Source organism: Nomascus leucogenys, chromosome 11 (assembly GCF_006542625.1).
Source record: "Nomascus leucogenys isolate Asia chromosome 11, Asia_NLE_v1, whole genome shotgun sequence".
NCBI classification, from domain to species: Eukaryota; Metazoa; Chordata; class Mammalia; order Primates; family Hylobatidae; genus Nomascus; species Nomascus leucogenys.
The window spans coordinates 50,757,123-50,774,495 of NC_044391.1; positions in this window are offsets into that span (position 1 = coordinate 50,757,123).

Below are 17,373 nucleotides of genomic sequence, written 5' to 3' on the forward strand. Positions count from 1 at the left end.
AACTTTTCCCAATACTTAAAGGTGAGGGAATGCTTACTAATTTATTCAATGAGGCCACCATTATCTTACCAAAGCTACACAAAGATACAACTGGAAAATAATATGACAGATCAATGTTTCTTGTGAATATTGAAGAAAAATCCACAACAAAATCCTAGCAAACTAAATTCAGCAGCATATTAAAAGGATTATATAAGATGACCATATAGATTTGTTATTGGAATGAAAGGATGGTTGAACACATGAAAATTGATCAATGTAACAAGTCACATTAACAGAAAATACAAAAAAAGATCATCTCAATTTTTGCAGAAATTGGATTTGACAATATTCAACTCCCTTTCATAAACACTCAACTAACTATAAACAGACATAAAATACTTAAATATAATAAAACCTTATATATGAAAAACCTACAGTGAAAATTATATCAATCGTGAAAAGCTAACAATGTTTTTGCTAAGATCAAAAACCAGGCAAGGATGCTCCCTTTTGCCACTTATCTTTAACATGGTACAGGAAATTCTAGCAAGAGAAATTGGGCAGAAAGAGAAATAACAGGTAACAAAATTGAGAAGGAAGAAGTAAATTTATCTACTCACACATGATATCATATCATATTTAGAAAATTCTAAATCTTTGAGAAAAAAATCTGTTAGAACTAAAAGTGATTTTAGCAAAGTAGCAGGAACCTAACTCAACACACAAAAATCAGTTGCATTCTATTAAGTAACAATGCATAATCTAAAAAGAAAATTACCAAAGCAATTTCACTTATAATAGCATCAAAAAGAATAAAAAACTTATGAATTAACTTAAGCAAGAATTAACTGGCATGAATACAAATACTTGTGTAGTGGAAACAAACATTATTGAAATAAATTTAAATAGATATTAAGAAATTAACTTATATACACTCTTAAAAAAACTTAACATTTTTAGGATGTCAATAGCACCCAAACAATCCACAAATTCAATGCAATTCCTTTCAATATCTTAATATTATTTTTTCAGAAATAGAATAACCATTCCTATAACTTATGTGGATTTTCAAGAAACCCTGAATGGCAAAAAACAATCTTCAAAAACAGAGATGGAGGAGTTACACTTCCTGAGTACAAATTTTGCTACAAAACTCTGCTATCCAAACAGGGTGGCACTGGAATAAAAACAAACATATAAAACAATTTAATAAAATAGGAAGAACAAAGAAAAAAAAACTCTTGCATATGGTCAAATGATTTTGATAAAGATGCCAACACCATTTAATGCCAAAAAAACAGTCTATTCAACAAAAGGTGGTGAGAAAACTGGATGTTCACACAACAAAGAATGAAGTTGAGCCCTTACCTAACACTATATACAAAAATAAACTCAAGATGAATCAAATACCTAAATATAACAGATAAAAGTATAAACCTTTTTGAAGAAAACTGGACAAAATCTTCAGTATATTGGACTTTGCAATGATATTTGTGACTTACTTGTGAAGTAAGGATATGACACCAAAAGGCACAGAAAGCAAGAGTTGACAAATTTGACTTAATCTTTTTTAAGGAGTATCAAAAGACACCATATACAGAGTAAGAAGACACCCCACACAATGAGGGAAAATATTTCCAAATCACATAACTGATAAGAACTTAATGTGTAGAAATATGGAGAACTACTAAAAGTCAACAATGAAAACAACCAACCTGATTCAAAAATGGGCAAAGCCTAGGCATGATGACTCACTTTTGTAATTCCAACACTTTAGGAGGCTGACATGGGAGAATCACTTGAGGCCAAGAGTTTGAGACCAGCCTGGAAAGATAGCAAGACTCCCATCTCCACTAAAATAAAAAAAATTATCCAGGCATGGTAGTGTGCTCCCGTATTCCTAGCTACTTGAGAGGCTGAGGTGGGAGGATTGCTAAAACCCAGGAAGCTGAGGCTACAGTGAGTTAGGATAGCACAACTATACTCCAGCCTCGGTGACAGGGAGACCCTGTCTCAAAAAAAAAAAAAAAAAAAAAAAAAAAAAAAAAAAAAGACTGAAAACTGAAATACCCATTTCTTTAAAAGAAACAAGCAAATGGCCAAAAGCACATGAAAAGATGCTCTACATCACTAATAATTAGGAAAAATATATCAAATCCAAGTGAGATACCACTTCACACCCACTAGCATACCTATTTAAAAAATCAGAAAATAACAAGTGGCTTTTTAAACATATATATCCTGCTTTATAAAAATGAAGCTGAATATTTTAGATATCAGGAGATTTGTATTTGTTTAGACAATATAATAGTAGGCTGTTCTTTGAAACACAATTATAACTCTACCATCTTAACAATTCCTCACAGAGTCAGTTCAAGAAGATTGCCAAATCTCATTGACTTTGCTCCAAAACGACTGCACTAAAATACAGAGGATACTGTTTATACAGATTCAAAATAAGCAACAATAAAATTTATTCACATCCCCAAATTTCCAAGTAACTATTAAACCTATAATTTTTTAAACAAGGTATTACATTTTACCTGAGTTAAAATTATTTTCAAATTTTAATTTTTAATTTCTATCTGTTTGATTTTAGAATAAAATTCAGAGGCTCTTCCAAGACAATATCTTCCATTTTTTTTACTTCTTTCTAGGCAAATTGATCAGTGGTGTTTTGAGGATTGGCTGTGCGCCCAGTTTCCACAAATGCCAAAGACTCTGTGCACCAAGTTAATTAAAATTGACTGCTTGTTTTCGGCAGAAGAAACAGACTGAATGCTGGATAGTTACAAAGAGTGATTCAACAATTTAAGCAAACAGGATAACCTGCCTTCAAGCTAAAGACTAAAAATACTTTACTATGTTGTCTTTGCTCAAATAAAAAGCTTTTTAAACTGTTGTTTTTAATTGAAAAATGTGAAATATATACCTTAGTCAAATTGAAAATACTATATTACCCATAAAAAACAAAAAATATGCAAACCATCACTTTCACAAAATCTATAAATTAGACATTTTGACGGCCGATGTTTTAAAAAAGTATTAGCTTAGGTTACCAATATATGCTAAATTTCTTTTACTACTTTCTATATCAAAAGGCATATTTTCTAAAATTAGGTTCATACATGTTACCAATTAACATCTAATTCTAAAGGAGGAGACAAAATTTGGAAGCTTAGGAAAACCCAAGCAAACTTATTTTTAATACAGTGAATTGGTATTTAAATACTGAACTGACTTTTATTTTTATTTTTTTTTTTTATTATTATACTTTAGGTTTTAGGGTACATGTGCACAATGTGAACTGACTTTTAAATAACACTCTAAATGCTTGTGGAAATTCTACAGATTCTTTTGCACTAAAGACAGTTACCAACTTACATACTTAATGTATGATGCTAACATAGCTTAATGAGCTGAGGCTTGACTCCGTAACCACAGTTTGGTCATTTTGAGGCAAGAAATGGAAGACTGCTAACATGTACTGAGAGGTTACTAATCGGCAAGGACACTACCAGTTATAGTATATGTAATGCATATTATTGCTTTTAATTTCCTCTGCAACATTATGAAATGAATATTCGTGTGCATATTTTACAGATAATAAAACAGAGAAGCAGAAATGGAAAGTAACTTTATCAATGCCAGAAAACCATTAGGATTAATTTGTATGACTTAATGTTAATTATTTATTTTTAGTTTGAATGAGTCCCTGAATTCATTCTTTTCAGATTGTTTAACTGTTAGTTACGTAGAATGAATTCTTAATTGGTTTACCCTAAAGATCCAGTGAGATTTACTGTCAAGAACCAATGAGCTACCTGAAGCCAAATGCTTCCTAATTGCCAATTTCTTTATTCACTTATTCAGAATATAAATATGTTTGAATGCTTTTTGATGCAAAGCATTACGTTAGGTTAAGAATACACCTCATTGGATAATGCCGATAATAATAATATTAGTAATTATGATAATATTAATGTGCATAAGGCAAAATCTTTAGAAAAACCCTCGTAGTCAAACAAATTCCATTTTCTTTAGCTTACTGCAGAAAGAACTTAATCTAAGGAAATGTAGATTTTTCAGAAAAAGGAAGTTTACATCAATGGCTATAGGATTTGGATTGTCTTGGATGGTTAAAGAAGAAATTAAGAAATTGGAGGCCTGGGCTGGGCGTGGTGGCTCATGCCTGTAATCCCAGCACTTTGGGAGGCTGAGGTGGATGGATCACGAGGTCAGGAGATCGAGACCATCCTGGCTAACATGGTGAAACCCCGTCTCTATTAAAAATACAAAAAATTAGCCGGGCGTGGTGGCGGGCGCCTGTAGTCCCAGCTACTCTAGAGGCTGAGGCAGGAGAATGGCGTGAACCCAGGAGGCGGAGCTTGCAGTGAGCCGAGATCGCGCCACTGCAGTCCAGCCTGGGCGGCGACACAGCGAGACTCTGTCTCAAAAAAAAGAAAAAAAAAAGAAAGAAAAAGAAAAAAATTAGAGGCCTGGATTGAATCTCTTTATTTTTTATTATTATTATTTTTTTTGAGATGGAGTCTCGCTCTGTCGCCCAGGCTGGAGTGCAGTGGTGCCATCTCAGCTCACTGCAAGCTCTGCCTCCCGAGTTCACGCTATTCTTCTGCCTCAGCCTCCTGAGTAGCTGGGACTACAGGCGCCACCACCACGCCCAGCTAATTTTTTTTTTTTTTTTTTTTTTTTTTTTTAATTTTTAGTAGAGACGGGGTTTCACCGTGTTAGCCAGAATGGTCTCGATCTCCTGACCTCGTGATCCGCCCGCCCCGGCCTCCCAAAGTGCTGGGATTACAGGCGTGAGCCACGGCACCCGGCCTGGATTGAATCGCTTAAGAAGTGGGGTCATTATGGATATATGGTAGCTTACCAACCATTTAATTGGTGGAAGAACTAAACAGGGACTAGAGTTATAGTACTAGTAAAAAATAATCAAAAAATAAAAAAGCAGAAATTGGCCATTTTTGTCTCAAAAGAACTTGTTATTTTTATAGTTATGGAGAACCTTGTCACTGCCTTGTTTCTTTCAGCATAGTAGCATGGCCTTGTCTATGTCTTGATATAAAAATGGCTTATGTTCTCTGGTTATCAGCTGAAATATTCTCAATAATGACTAAGGCTGTTGTTTTTTTTTTCAGCCATTCACTGTATGCCTAGCATAACTCTGAGCTTTTTACCGGTGTTAATTAATTTTAATATTCATAAAATACATAAGATAAACACTATTATATTAGTTTAAAAATAGAGATGGTGAGATGCAATTATTATATTATTTCAAAAATAGAGAAGGTGAGACAAAGGATAAGCAACTTGACTAAGGTCACACACCTGGTAAGTAGCAAAGCTAGACATAAATACTAAATATTAACTTCCTTTTCTTTCTCTGTATCATACAGTCACTGTCCATTTATGTCATTATTTCTCCTAACATGCTATTGCTTTACTCATCAACATATCTCCAGTATAATTATTTATAACTCATAATTTACATGGAACTAAATTAAAACTGAATTCTGATCATATCATTTTCTCTTTTTAAAGTATTTTGTTAGTTCCCATTGGTATAGAATAAAGTCTAAATTTTTGAAATTATATTCAGTCTTTGTGTTATATAGTCTCACACTTTTCTACATTGCTAACATAACTTTCTGCCCCTTTCATGCACCAACAAATACTTTGTTATAATAGATTTTTGCCAATGGTCTTCCACCTTCCTGTAGGTGCTATTCTCATTAATATCTCAGTTGCTTTTAACAGCTATTTTCTACTGTGTTAAATACTTTTGTCCATGTCTATCTTAGAAACCTAATTCAATTTTCAAGCTCAATTATCACTCTCTCTGCAATGTCATCCTCAGTACTCTTAAGCAATTTGTCATTTATTACCATGATTCCTCTTTATCACGATTGTAATTTAATTTGTAACTGACAGTATTAGTCAAATGATAGCTACATAGTTAGTGCTCAACTAATATTATGAAATCAATGAATAAAGAAAAAGTTAAGTAATATATTTTGAGGAGGATAATGGATTGCATCTATACCTATCATAGGCAAAAGACTTTCTGAAACTTTTAAATCTCAGTTCATGAGCAAATAAGATTGGTGTGATGAACATTCTATCTTAGTATTTCCTTGCTCCAATGAAGATTGCCCTCAATATTATGTTATTAGGTAGAAACATTTTGTCCAAATACTGGAATGAGTGGGCATATCTCACAAAATTGAAAAGATGGAAAGAAACTTAGATATCTTCAAATCTAAAGCCGTTATTCTAATATTAAAATAAAAATATTCTAAGTCATTATTACTTGAGATAAATTTGAGTTACTAATACATGTCAGAGGAATTAAAAGAAGTTTACATATTTCCACATCATTCCGCCAACACTGCCCTTCTCCCAGATTCAACAATATCTAGCGAAAAGGAAGCCGAAGGAGCTCACATGCTCCCAATGGTAAAACCCACACATCATCCCCATCTCCATCCCTCATCCCCACCACTAGGGCTAGAATATAACCTTGTCACCAGGGCAAATTGGTTAGGAGACCAACTGTGAGAGGGAAGCTATAATAAAAAATATTAATAATCTTTTATTAATAGACTTCTGGGACTAATTATATCATGCCTTATATATCTTTATGTCATTAACAAAAATCTAGGCCTCCTTTGTACTCCCTATCTAATGTAACTTTTATCCTTTTTAGTCTCTGCATGCCAATTTTCTGCCTATTTTTATACCCATTGCAGATTCCATGAATCCTTTTTACGATGGCCTCTAAAGCTCACACACTACCATCAGCAATACCAGCTAAGTCCTCAACCACTTTTCAGAATATTCCCTTGACTTTTTCATTTTTATTGAAATTTTGACTATCCTTTGATGACATTGCATCTCTTGCTACCTTCTCTTTGGTGACTCTTTCACCTCCTATATCCTAACTACCTTGAATTACGTGCCCTCGTATTTTATCATCTTCTAGTTCTACTTGTTTCAGTCATCTGTACATCTTTATGAGACATATTTAAGATAACTGCTTTAATAGCCTTGTCTGCTAGTTCAATATTTTTCTCCCGATGGGGTTATGCTTTCCTATTTTTACATACATGATAATTCTTGATTGGATGCAGGCCATGATGAGTTTTACATTTTAGGTTCTGGTTTCTATACTGGCATATGATTAAATTACAAGAAATTTGATTTATTTTGAGACTTTCTGTTAAGATTTGTTATGGTGAGTCCAGAGCTCTAATGACTGTCTAGAGAAAATTTAAACCACTAGTAAGGTGATATTCTTCTTCAGATTTTCTCCCATGCCCCATTATCACAATATCTCCCCTTCTGGCTCATGAAAACACAAATTATTCCTAGATTTCTGCGAGTTACTGAAACTGTTTTCCCTACTACTTACAGCTGACATCTTATTCTTTCTCTAGCTTGTGTCATGTCCTCTTAAGCATGTGGCTATCAGTACTGAATCAAATAATTAAAAATTCCCTAATATCTGCAGAGCTTGCTGTAATTATGCTTACTTTCACTATGCTAGGGCCTTGAAAATGATCTCTAGGTAGCAAACTACTACACTTCTGAAATTCATTTGTTTTCATTCTCTGAGGAATTACAGTCCTGTGCTGTATGTTATCCAATATTGAAAGTCTTCATTTCATACATGCATTTTGTCCACGTTTTTAGTTGTGTATCTACTCCCTCTTACTCTGTCTTGCCCAGTAGTTTCTATACATGTGTTGGCTTTTAATTTTCAGATTTTTGAGCTTCTCAGATTTTCTTTTTGCCACGAACTGTTAATTTGTATTATTTCTAGATAACATGAGCTTTAGATTACAGATTTTTTAATAATAAGATATGTTTTTAAGGCCTAGTGTATAGTCAGCTTTATAAGCTATTCCATCTTAGTTTACGATGCATATGTATTCTGTAAATGCTAGGGCCAATGTTAGCAAACCTTTTGCCAATTTTATGCAGTTATGTGTATTTCTTTTCTAATTTTCAATAATTTGGAAAAAAAAATCTTTATTCTTTTTTCTGTCACTTATACATTTTTTTTTTTTCTCAGCAAGGCAACTTTACTTCTGCAGAAGGGTGCTGCCTGTGTCAGAGGCCATTGCAAGAGCACACTGAGCAGGGTAGGGCAGGGGTTTTTATCCCTAAAGGAGTTCCTGTTCTTGTGTCCTTTCCCCATTGGCTGGAGTTGGACGGTGCAATCTAAGCTGACCCAATTGACTACTACTTTGAACTGAATATGGTTAACTAGGTGGGAAGGGAGGGACTGTCCATTACCAGTTAGGCAGGAAGGCATGTCTGGGTGTGGGAAAGGCTGGAGAGGCTGTTTACAGAACAAGAAAGAATGAGGAAGTTTGAAAAGGAACTTACTGTTCCTGACAATTTTCCCCCTCTTGCTTTTATAGTTTTTCCTCTTCAAATTTTTCTAATATTTATTAGAAATGTTAGATATGTTAGGCTTTGTTATTGCTCTTGGTGATCTAGGAGTAGGAGTTTATCCGAATAGGGTGGGGTAGAATTGAGTGAGGTTTTGGTAAGAGCTGTTTCTATAAGCCTTTGCACCAACCCATGAATACAACCTACAAGAATGAGTACACCTGTAACAATTGCAAGAGAAGTAAACATTGAAGTCATGAGTAAAAAAATTGTATATCCTCATATAAAGTAAAATATTTCTTATTATTTCATCAGTTGTTCTGATACATTATAAAGCTGTCAACTAAAGCATTAATTTTAAAATATTTTGAATAAAATACTAATTTTAAAATCAGAATTTAAAATTGCTAATTTGTTCCATTTACATTTAACACAGTTCTTGACAAAGACATATTTCTAAGATGTTATTTGCTGCTTTCCATTTAAGCTGCTTGTTTCTCTTTTTCCTCTTTTCTTGTCATCTTTTAAATTATTTCTTCCTTTTTTCTCTGTGTAGTTCAGAATTTATATAATTTGCTGTATCTTCTCTCACCAATCATATGTTTACATGTATGCTGACAAAGTAAAAAGTTAATGAAAATACTCCTACCTACAAAACAATGCAAAAATTTTGAATCATTTTAATGTCAACTAATATTTTCATTAATATTTAGTGCCAGTTCAATATTTTTGTCCATTTTTCAATTTTCACATTTTAACAATTCTATTAATGTATTATGAATTCAATGTTCATTTCAGTAGAGCATATTTATCAATTTCTTTGTTGTCATTTCTTCCTGCAAAACACTAAATTTTTCTGGGATTATATTTTTCCTTTTCCAGTAGGTTTAGAAATTTCTTTGGTGAGGATTTATGTATGGAAAATGCATTTGCCTGAAACGCTTTCATTTTGCTTTGGTGCTAAAAAGTCAGCCTTTCTAATTAAAGTACTCTTGTGAAAGGTAGTTTTTCTTAATATTTTGAAAAGTAACATTCTACTTTTTTCAGGCATCTCTTTTGCCATTGGTAAGTCTGGTGTCAGGCTATTATTGGTGCTTACCTAATCAGACTATCACTTCTGTCCTACTTATATTAAAATTTTTCCTTTGTATTAGGTGTTAGTTTAATTGCAACAAGTCTAGGGATGTGTGTGTAGGTTCTCTTAATTTGGTTCATAATTTAATATCTAAATTTTATTGATTTTTTTTAATTCCATGAAGTTCTCTTTATATGTTAACGTATTTCTTTACTCTTTCTTCTACTTTATCCTTCTGAAGTGCTATTTAGATGAGTCTAGAACCTTTTTCATGTTCCTTCAGTTGTTATTCATAATATTTTTTGTTTACTTTTTGTCTTCTACATAATTTCATCAGATCTATTAAACAGTTTACTTCTCCAGCTACATCTATTGTATTGCTTCTGTATTGAGTTTTACTTTAAATATATTTTTTATATTTAGAAGTTCTAATTTGCTCTTTTCAAAGTTGCCTAGTATTTTATAGTATAGGCTTTTATTACTTAGGTTTTGATTATATGTACTAATCATTTTATTATATTATACATATGATAATTCTATTATCTGAGATCTATATACATCTAAACCATGCTGATAGATTTTTATTTCTCTCAAATATCTCTCATAATTGCTTTTTTCTTGTGTGCTTTAAATTATTAATTTGTGGTTCATAGGGTTTATCTACTAGAATTTTGAAACGCCTGATTTTAGATTGTATTTTTAAAAAACTGAATTGCTTCTACTCATGAATAACTCTGTATTCAGGAAAAGCCAATTTATTTTGCTAACTTTTGTTTTGAGGGGCTTTATTTTCTTGCCTTTACAGATAGTGTAAATCCAAATGAAAATATCTTAAGAGAGCCAGGCTTTACTCATGAATTCTCATATGAATTTTTGGGAAAATGCTATCTTCCTTTGTATTCAGATTTTATGTTTTATTTTTATAGAAGCTGTGGCTCTTTAGGAGTCATATCTTTATATAGGAGTCCTAGTTCTAACTTATAATTTATGTAGATCCAAACCTTAGTTTTCAAAAAAAGTAAGACCAAATTGTTACTGCCAACCCATGAACAAAAATAATGTCGAAACAGAAAACTTCAGTGCTAGCTAAGCTCAATCTATGTTTGTCCCAGAGGCATTTACAGATCTTCATAACCTAGGAACCTGAGATTTAATAACTTTTCGGAACACTTAAGTAGGTCTAAACCTCAAATCCTTCTTCCAACGCAGACTTCAATTTATTTCGTTGGTGGTCTGCTGTTATTCTGAGTGTTGTGTGGGGTCCAAGGTAATAGAGGGTTTCCAGCTCCACTCTAGGCTTCCAGCTGTCCCCAGTCACCTGTGAGAAAGAGATAGTCTCCTCATGCTTTCGCAGTTCCCTAGTGGTGAACTGATGTTTCCTGTTACTCAGTGGTAGAAGCATGGTGGGGGGGAACAGGATTTCTCAGTTCTATTCCAGCTTCAGTCTTCAGCAGGTCCTGTGTGCCTGAGCCTTTCAAATCTTTTCTTACATCTATGAGCTTTTGGGAAGGACATTGTTTTCTGCTACTACCCAGATGGAACATACCTTTTATCTTCAGGACCCTGGGCCCAAGGGATATTCTGATGATCTTCCATGTAATCCAAAAAGTAGATGATTTTTGCATCTTTCTCTCCCTTAGAAATGGTGGATTTTGCCTAGGATTTGGGGCAATAATGTTTCCCACTCTTTTCCTAGTGGTGGAATGTTTTGATTCTGCCTTCCCCTAGGAATGAATCTTCACCTAGTCCTAAGCAGTAGAAGATTTTCTATTCCTCCATCAGTTTAGAGCTTTTTATTTGTATGAAACAAGAGTCCAGGAAAGTGGGCCAGGATTTTTCTCATTGGCAGCCAATCCCTACTTGCATGTCGACTCCACTGTTAGGGCTTCTCTTTGGTCTCTTGCTCTGCCTTCAATCTTGTACAGCAGTACCTGGTACTAGTCTGTGGAAATCAGCTTGAAAGTGAATGCTGTTCCACAGGAATAAAGTTTCCGTTATAGAAGATGAACAAGTTCTAGAGATCTGCTGTGCAACATTGTGTCTATAGCTAACAATACTGTGTTGTGCATTTAAATTTTATTAAGAGGGCAGGACTCAAGTGTTCTTACCACAATTAAAAATATTTCTCTTTAAAGAGAAAAGAACAGAAAGTGGTTGCAGACTCAATCTGGGTCACCAATTATTCTATATCATCTGGGTCTCCTAATTATTCTAACCATGACTACTCACAGTTAGCCCATAAGAATTTGTTAAAATTCAAGTTCCTTTTCCTTTCACTCTTATAAGATGGTCACTTGTTTCTCCTGGCTTTGCAAAAGATGAAATGGTTTGTGTATTGTGTCTCTCATTGTAGAGATGGGCCACTGGAATTCACTTCTTTTGTTTGCTTGCCAACTACGCTAAGGCGATGCAGAAAAATTATGACTTCATAGATTGTTTAGCATGTTCTTATTTTTAAATTGAAATTGGAGCTATACTAATTTAGAATTAAATAGTTAATATATCAAATTACAGTTATATGGTAACTGTTAGCATCCTGGAGGTTTATAACAAAATAAGTTGTTATACTGTTAGCATCCTGGAGGTTTTACCACAGATACGCATCAGTGGCCATGAGTTGGGCAAGTTAACAAGCTAGATGAAGTGAATCCATCAGCCTTCAGCAAAGTTACCCCTGTGCCTCCAACTTCCATGACAGAGGTGCCACGAGCGTCAGAGATGAGTGACTTTGTCAGAGCCTTATTTTGATCATACATATTTCTTTCATTAAGATTTTATAGTTTTTCATTTGTTTTAAATAATTCTTAGAAATGTATTTCTAAGAATTTTATGGTATGTAGATACTGAAACGGAAAATTTTCTGATATCAATTTCTAGGTCATAGGTAATAATGTGTTTTAAATCTAAAACTTTGCATCAATTATTTATTAATTTGAAGTCTTTTAGCTTTTACTATTATTACCTTTTGTTACCTTTAAGTTATTTAATTGCATCATTTGAAATAAGTTGTTGAAAAAAGAGATTGCTTTATCTTTTCCTTTTTAATGTTTATACCAATTATTTCATTTTCTTATCTTTTTATCATACTCACTAAAATACAACTCCCAAACATGTTAAAAATAAAAGTCATAGACAATTTCTTTATTTAGTATGCTTTAAGAACTCTCCATATAAACATCTTCTTACGTATACGTGCAGTTGTTCATGTCATCACTATCATTTCAGTGACTGCTTAGAACAGGTGCTCTATATATTTTTGTAGGTGTTTTCTTCAGTGAAACTCCCCTCAGACACAATCATTTCCTGCTGCTTTGCTGCTAGGAAAGCACCTTTCCTGCTAAGCTCTGCCAGTCTCTCACTGGCTTTTTCTTCATTTCCTACAGAGTTGTGAGAAGTGTCGGTTCTCAGAGATCAGATGATGTAATTGTCTCTTGAAGTCCCTATTTTTATCTAGTAAAAACTCGAGTCAACCCGAGTTTTCATTCACATCTATGAATCTATCCCTTGGAAGAAAATGGTGGAATTTCAGAGATATGTATATTTGTAACTGTAGGACATGGTGTCTCCAAGTCTAACTTTCAAAGTACACAGGAGCAAACATGTGTCTTTGAGGCTGAAAGACCCCATGACTGTCAAGATTAATGACAGTTGTCCTGAAAGTTTCATTACATATCATGCGTTGCCACTGTTACCTCCCCGACTTCCACTACTACTAGTGTAATTTACATAGCCGGAAATTAGGAAATGATCGAGGAGCACAAATATGACTGTGCACATGAGCGCACAAAGCATGTCACCATCACAAAAAGAAGATACTCTCTTTCTGATGCATTCCTTTAAAAGATAGAAGATAATTTGAAAAAGTTGGTGCCCCTAAGGTGCCTGGCATAAAGGGCATGATCTCTGTACAGTAGGATTACCTTGGTCAGACACTTGGGCAGCCTAAAGCAGCTGAGGCTCTGACAAAGTCACTCATCTTTGACGCTCGTGACACCTCTGTCATGGAAGTTGGAGGCACAGGGGTAACTTTGCTGAAGGCTGATGGATTCACTTCATCTAGCTTGTTAACTTGCCCAACTCATGGCCACTGATGCGTATCTGTGGTAAAACCTCCAGGATGCTAACAGTATAATAAATATTCGTTCAATGAATGAATTCCTAGTGCTACAAGGTAAAATAGTGCCTTTCTAACTGCTGTATATTCTCAAACAACAATGTTAGTGTGTGGACTCCACATTTTATCAGCCTTTAGATTTATTTTTATAGCCAGTTCTCTATAGTGCAAACTGCTTCCAGGAAAACTGGGTCAAAAGTTATCTATCCTCCACGTAAGTAGACTTTGGAAACAATCTGGCTTCTGTCAGTGCCAATATAATTAAACCAAGGGATTATGGAGAACAGATCAGTGGTTGCCAGGGCTTAGAAATAGTGGGAGGGGGTGTTGTATGGAAGGTTGAGGTGGTTTTTATAAAAGGGCCACATAAGGAACTTCTGTGGTCACAGAGATATTCAGTATCTTAACTGTGATGTCGAATGACAGATGAGATGAAATCGTATACAACCAACACACACACAGGAGTAAAACTGGAGAACTTTGAATAAGATTTGATGATTGTATTAATTTCAATATCTTGGTTGTGATATTGCTACCACTGGTGGAAACTAGGTTAAGTGCACACTATTTCTTAAAACTACACGTAAATTTATAAACTTCTCAATAACAATGTTAATTAAACATTAATACCCAAAGGAAGGAGACTCATGCCCTACCACCTGTCTTTTAATGCCCTCCCATACCTCTAGGTAGATTCTTGGATGCAAATATATAAAGCACATTGCCAACTCTGTTGGCAATATCCAAACTATAAAGGATAAAGGGTACTTTGGAGATAGGGTATATAAATATAGTTACTAAATCAGAACCCAGGTCTTGGCACAGATGAAATATCCTATTTCATGTATTGGAGAAAACTATACTACACAATATCTCCAGAGAATTTAAGGACAATTTAAAGAAAGAAAGCATAAGAATAAAATGGAAAAATTATAAATGATGGAAAAAATCATATTGCTTTGTTTTTATATTACCTGTATAATTTTAATCATTGTATGACTTTGAGAGTTACTTAATCTTTTTGATAATTTGTTGTCAAAAGAAAAATAGTATCTTCTTTCACAGGTTTGTTGTGGATGTTAAATAAAATGCTGCATGAGAAAGCACCTTGCACAATCTCTGATACATAGCAAGAACCTAATATATTTTGGTTGGATTAGAATTGTATCAACTGACAGGAAAAGAAACAAACAAATATAAGTCATTGGAAAGAAAAAGAGGAAGGAAATTTTTTTTATTATTATACTTTAAGTTCTAGGGTACATGTGCACAACGTGCAGGTTTGTTACATATGTATACATGTGCCATGTTGGTGTGCTGCACCCATTAACTCGTCATTTACATTAGGTATATCTCCTAATGCTATCCTGCCCCCCACCCCCACCCCATGACAGGCCCCAGTGTATGATGTTCACCAGTCTGTGTCCAAGTGTTCTCATTGTTCAATTCCCACCTATGAGCGAGAACATGCGGTATTTGGTTTTCTGTCCTTGCCATAGTTTGCTCAGAATGATGGTGTCCAGCTTCATCCATGTCCCTACAAAAGACAACTCATCCTTTTTTATGGCTGCATAATATTCCATGGTATATATGTGCCATATTTTCTTAATCCAGTCTATCATTGATGGACATTTGGGTTGGTTCCAAGTCTTCGCTATTGTGAATAGTGCCGCAATAAACATACGTGTGCATGTGTCTTTATAGCAGCATGATTTATAATCCTTTGGGTATATACCCAGTAATGGGATGGCTAGGTCAAATGGTATTTCTAGTTCTAGATCCTTGAGGAATAGCCACACTGTCTTCCACAGTGGTTGAACTAGTTTACAGTCCCACCAACAGTGTAAAAGTGTTCCTATTTCTCTACATCCTCTCCAGCACCTGTTGTTTCTTGACTTTTTAATGATCGCCATTCTAATTGGTGTGAGATAGCATCTTATTGTGGTTTTGATTTGCATTTCTCTGATGGTCAGTGATGATGAGCATTTTTTCATGTGTCGGCTGCATAAATGTCTTCTTTTGAGAAGTGTCTGTTCATATCCTTTGCCCACTTTTTGACGGGGTTGTTTGATTTTCTTTTTGTAAATTTAACTTCTTTGTAGATTCTGGATATTAGCCTTTTGTCAGATGGGTAGACTGTAAAAATTTTCTCCCATTCTGTAGGTTGTCTGTTAACTCTGATGGTAGTTTCTTTTGCTGTGCAGAAGCTCTTTAGTTTAATTAGATCCCATTCATCAATTTTGGCTTTTGTTGCCATTGCTTTTAGTGTTTTAGTCATGAAGTCCTTGCCCATGCCTGTGTCTTGAATGGTATTGCCTAGGTTTTCTTCTAGGGTTTTTATGGTTTTAGATCTAACATTTAAGTCTTTAAATAATGGAAATTAGCTTCTTACTGGAAAACTGTTAGATAAATTAAAATTGAAATAAAAGCTAAAGTCAAAAGACCAAAATGTGATATTTGGATCTTAGGCCTGATATGCAACTTCTTGAGTGACATTTGTCCTTTCAGTTTAATTCTGATAAATCAAAACATTATGAAATATTATATTAGTATATCCAGTTATTATTATATTGCATGACACATAGTGAGGGCTCAAATTTTTTTAGCAAACAAATTACTTACTTGATAGCAGGTCAGTTGAAACAAATGGTGGGCATTAATAACTATAAGCACTGCAAAGTAACTTCAAATAATGGAATTAGACTATATTCCTGGTAAATATTTAAAAAATAATAATCTGATATCTTTTATTTGGGAGTTTGGGGTACTATGAGGTAAAAAGGCAAGGGAACAATGTCGTAAAATCTAATAAATCATACAAATTTTTATAAAATATGGACCCTTAATTTAAAAAATTCATCTTTGTCATCTAGTCATTTGACAACAGAAGACATTCTTACAGAAGATTGAAGATAACTATCCAGACACTCTCCAGAGGAGAGAAACTAGACGTCTCATGGTATGGTCCATTTGATAGGGTGTTCCCTATGGTAAAATCCAAACTCACATTTGGTTTCAACATAGAAGACATAAGTTATTTTATCTTTGAGACTTGGAGTGGGATTTTAGAGGAGAGGTGATATTTGAGCTGGATTTGAATTTCAAATAGTATGAAAAGGAAGATTCTGTGAACAAATATATGGAGTTTATAATATTTTGGGAGAAATCACTAACAGTACTTTGTGGGAGCAGCCTAGTTGATATAGATAGAAGAGAAGGCTAAAATGTATTTTAGCTCCAGATACTAAAGAACCATAAAACTCATAAAAGTACTTTAAAGCATGAGGGTAACACTAGATGTATGTTGCATAAACATTTTTCACAGATTAAGAAAGGGAGACAAAAATATGAGGAAGATCAGTTAAAAGTTTATTAAATTAAAAAGGATACAAAATGATAATGGCAATTGAAGAGAAAATTAGGAGAGAAGGCCAATTCAGGAAAGTGTGTGTGTGTGTGTGTGTGTGTGTGTGTGTGTGTTTCAAATTGATAGACTTCCAAAAATAGCTATTTAAAAGAGAGAGTGCAGGAAATGAGAGAAACACAGAAATCTTACTGTGTGCTTTTTTAAAAAAGGTAGATAGTGATAGTATTCATAAATATGATAATAATAGTAATAGTGGTAGTAGTACATGTATTATTAGTAATGGTAACAGTAATTACTTACTGTACCACAAACTCTATAAACTGAATGGCGTCATCACCACTTGTCAAGTGACATTGAATAAGTTATATAACTTCTATGAGACTTTATCTTCAAACAGGGTAAGATCATCTGGCA